The following is a 4,730-nucleotide window of genomic DNA, read 5'->3' on the forward strand; positions in this document are numbered from 1 at the left end:
AAAAAGTATTAAAGAGCAATTAAGAGATATGAGGAAATAGATTAAGAAGCCTCCAAAATAATCCTAAAATAATTTAGGAAAGATGAAATAGAGAGGACACAATATTGGAGGGATAGCAGTGGAGAGTTTTTCAGAAATGAAGAAAGACAAAAGTCCTCAGTTCAAAAATGCATTCTAAACATAGAGCAGGTTAAAACAAAAACAAAAGCATGTGCCTAGACATGTTGTAAATTTGCAGAATGTAAACAATAAAGAGACGTATTACAAGATGTAAGATAGATAAAACAAATTAGCACAAAGGAATGATGATGAGACTAACAGAGTTGGTAAGCAAAAATGGACATCAAGAAACAATGGAGAAAAAACATAAAAAATAAATTAAAATCAACCAGAATGTGGTAGGAATCCAAACTGCAATGTAAACAATAAAAAATGAACCCAACCATATTACAAATCGATAACATAATCATGCTAAATGGAATGGAGAAGAAAAGAACTACTTGAATGACTTTGGAAAACCGTATTTTAATTGGATACTGTAAGACTAAAGAAAAAAAAAAAGAACTGTATATAAATAGTAAATCTGTTTCCCACAGGGTATGGATTAGCAATTCTGAAACTACTTTTTGCCTGTGCTTGAGATGAACAAATACGTGAATATATTCTTGTGGTTTGCAGAATAATTTCTCCCCAAGGATGTCCACATTCTATTCACAAGAACCAGGGAATTTGTTATGTTACATGGCGAAGAGGAATTAAGGATGACGATGGAGTGATGGAGTGATACGATGTGAGAAGGACTCAACCCACTATTGCTGGATTTGAAGATGGATGAGGCCATGAAGGAATGCAGGAGCCTCTAGAAGCTGGAAAAGGCAATGCTATTTCAGAGATATTTTGAAATCCTATCCCTGTACATGTGAATGTGACCCTGTTTGGAAATACAGCCTTTGAAGATGTTATCAGTTAGAGTTACATGAGGTCATACCAGAGTAGCATGGGTCCTAATAAAAGAGAAGACACAAAACAGAGAGACAAAAGACAGAGAAAGGACACCATTGCTACAAGACAAGGAATTCCTGAAGCTGTCAGAAGCAAGAGAGAGGCATGAAACAGATTTTCGCTCAAGTCTCAGAAAGAATCAACTTGGTTAAAATAAAATGCATCATGAAAAAAAAAAAAAAATTCCAACCAAAGGAAGTTGATAAAACTATATCAATATAAGATAAGGTAGAATTTGAGGAAAATTATTAACAAGGATGAGGAAAAAAAGTATATAATAATAAATTAGCAATCTACTAATAATGTAACAGTTAAAATTTTTGAATATAAAAAATACGAAATGCAAGAACTAACAGAATTATAAGGAGTCTTGACAAATCTATAATCATAGTGAGAGATTTCAATGTATCTGTTTTGGAAACTGGTAGTTCAGCTAGGCAAAAAATTAGGAAGTACATAGAGGTTTTAAACAAGAAAATAGATATATGTATACATGCACAGAACAAAAAAATATACAGACTAGGTCACAAATAAAGTTCTAAAAATTTTCAAAGAATTGATATCTCTATATCTCCATATCTATCTGTCTTAGTCATCTAGTGCTGCCGTAACAGAAATACCACAAGTGGATAACTTTAACAAAGAGAAATTTATTTCCTCATGGTAAAGTAGGCTAAAAGTCCAAATTCAAGGCATCAGCTCCAAGGGAAGGCTTTCTCTCTCTGTGGGCTCTGGAGGAAGGTCCTTGTCCTCAATCTTCCCATGGTCAAGGAGTTTCTCAGGCGCAGGGATCCCGGGTCCAAGGACGTGCTCTGCTCCTGGTGCTGCTTTCTTGGTGGTATGAGGTTCCCCAACTCTCTGCTTACTTCCCTTTCCTTTTCTCTTAAGAGATAAAAGGTGGTGCAGGCCACACCCCAGGGAAACTCCCTTTACTTTGGATCAGGGATGTGACACGGGGAAGGGTATTACAACCTCACCCTAATCCTCTTTAACATAAAATTACAATCACAAAATGGAGGATAACCACACAATACTGGGCATCATGGCCCAGCCAAATTGATACACACATTTTGGGGGGGGAACATAATTCAATTCATGACACTTATGTGGGTATTTAGTAGAAGAAAAAGGAAATTGTTGTCTCATGCTACCATGCTCCTACCAGAAAAAAAAAAAAGTCCCTCTTTAATTTAAAAACAAAACAAAACAATTCTAAGAACTATAGATTTTTTAACCTAACATTTGATTTTACTTTTTTTTCTTGTTTCTGCATTACTCTGGCTAGAGACATTTCTGTTTTATTAATTTTTTGTAAAACAGTTTTTGGTTTTGCTGACCCTCTTTAGCAATTCTTTCTTTCTTGTTTCATTAATTGCTATTATTATCTGCATTTTTTCTATAATCCTAGTTTCATGCATTTTATTCTGTTGTTTTTATTTTAGTTTCTTGGGTTGAATGTTAATTACTTTCAATGTTTGTTTCATAATAAATGCATTTACAGATAAACTGTACCCCTAAATAATGTTTTAGCTAAGTCTTACAAGTTTTGGAATGTGTATTTCTTTGCCATTCATTTCTAAATATTTTGAAATTTCCTGTGAGATTCATGTGTTATTTAAAAGTTCGTATTTAAATTTACTTTTTTAAAAAATATCTTTTTATTATTGGTTTTAATTTATTTTGTCATAGTTAGAGAATGTGTAGATAGATAGTGTGGTGGATTGAATTATGTCTCCCCCAAAATGTGTGTATCAACTTGGTTATGCCACGATTTCCAGTATCCTGTGGTTGTCCTCCATTTTGTAATTGTAATTTTATGTTAAAAAGGATTAGGGTGGGATTGTAACACCACTCTTACTCAGGTCACCTCCCTGATCCAAGGTAAAGGGAGTTTCCCTGGGACGTGGCCTGTACCATCTTTATCTCCCAAGAGATAAAAAGAAAGGGAAGCAGAGAGTTGGGGACCACATACCACCAAGAAAGCAGCACCAAGAGCAGAGCACATCTTTTGGACCCAGGGTCCCTGAGTCTGAGAATCTCCTTGACCATGAAAAGATTGAGGATAAGGACCTTCTTCCAAAGCCAATAGAAAGAAAAAGGGAAACAAGCAGAGAGTTGGGGGGACATCATACCACCAAGAAATCAGTGCAGGGAGAAGAACACATCCTTTGGACCCAGGGTCCCTGCACGGAGAAGCTCCTAGTCTGGGGGAAGATTAATGAGAAGGCTGCCAGAGAGAAAGATTTCCCTGGAACTGACACCCTGAATTTGGACTTCTAGCCTACTAAACTGTGAGAAAATAAACTTCTCTTTGTTGAAGCCATCCACTTGTGGTATTTCTGTTATAGTAACCCTAGATAACCAAGACAATAAGCAACAGGTGAATGGGAAAAAAATCCTTCAAACTCTATTTTCCACAAAATTAGGAAAAAGATGTATGACCATGTATGTGATGTCAAATGCAGGTAATATCCGTGTAGAAGTTATGACAGTGAATGTCACGGTAGATCTGGAGGAGGAAAGTTGGCTAAACAATCTCAGATATAGAAAATGCCAACAAAAACAGGAGAAGGTCTCACCCTAAAGTAAGAAACCTTTACTCCTTGTGTAGAGAAAGATCTATAGGATTGGAAGTGAGGAGATCAATGGAAATCCTGTGATGGAAAGTGTAAAATTGGCTTCCAGAAAATACCCAGACAACTCAGAGGCAGCAGGTCTCCAAGAATTCTGGCAAAAAACATACTCCTGGTAATAAGGGTCCCACCCTGGAGTGATAAACATGAATCCCTTACATACATCAGGAATTTCGAGATCTGAGATGGAGAGGGCAGAAATGAAACAGAAGTCATGGGGGAAGAGGTGTGAGGCATGAGAGAAGTGCAACAAAGATTGCAAAGGATAATGAAACAGACTCGGGGCAGCAGATCTAGAAAATAGCAAAAATAACTCTGTGGAACTACCTCCTTCAAATGGCTGGGCCAGGAAAAGACCACTCATTTGGGGAAGAGAAGCAGCAGTTACTAGATGCAGAACACTCAGAAAAATGTTGCCAATGGGAGAAATGAAAATTCTGTCAAAACATTTCACTATGATCTAAAAAATTAAAACCTAACAAAGTAATAGTTTCTATAAAAAAAGACCACAAAGAAGAAACATAAAAACTCAGAGAAGAGACAATAAAAAATTGAGAGTTGCTATGGTGCCACAGTGGTTAAGAGTTCAGCTGCTAACAAAAAGGTTGGCAGTTTGAATTCACCGGCTGCTCCCTGAGAACCCTATGGGGCAGTTCTACTCTGTCAGAATGGACTCATTGGCAATGGGTTTGGTTTGCTTTTTGAAATAATAGAGAAAATCAAACAGGAGCAAGTAATGCTCAAGAAAACCATCATAGAAACAAAGGTGAAATGAAAAGGAAGATAAGGAAAAAATGCATGTGGCAGAAAATCAGTAAGCAATATGGTTGTCAGAAATTTTAAAAATGTGACCAAAGTGAAACATAAAAAAAGTTTTCAAGGGATTAGAGGAAAAAGTATACAGAAAGCAAAGGAGACCAACATATGTATAACTGGAGTCATTGACAATAAAAAGGGAAAAAAAAAAAAAAAACAGGGCAGAACAGATATTTAAACAGTCTAAAGATAAAGCAGAATTCAGGAAAATTTCTTGAAATAAAAGATGGCTTTTTAAAAAATAATAATTTTTATTGTGCTTTAAGTGAAAGTTTATAA

The sequence above is a fragment of the Elephas maximus genome, chromosome 26, assembly GCF_024166365.1.
Source record: "Elephas maximus indicus isolate mEleMax1 chromosome 26, mEleMax1 primary haplotype, whole genome shotgun sequence".
NCBI classification, from domain to species: Eukaryota; Metazoa; Chordata; class Mammalia; order Proboscidea; family Elephantidae; genus Elephas; species Elephas maximus.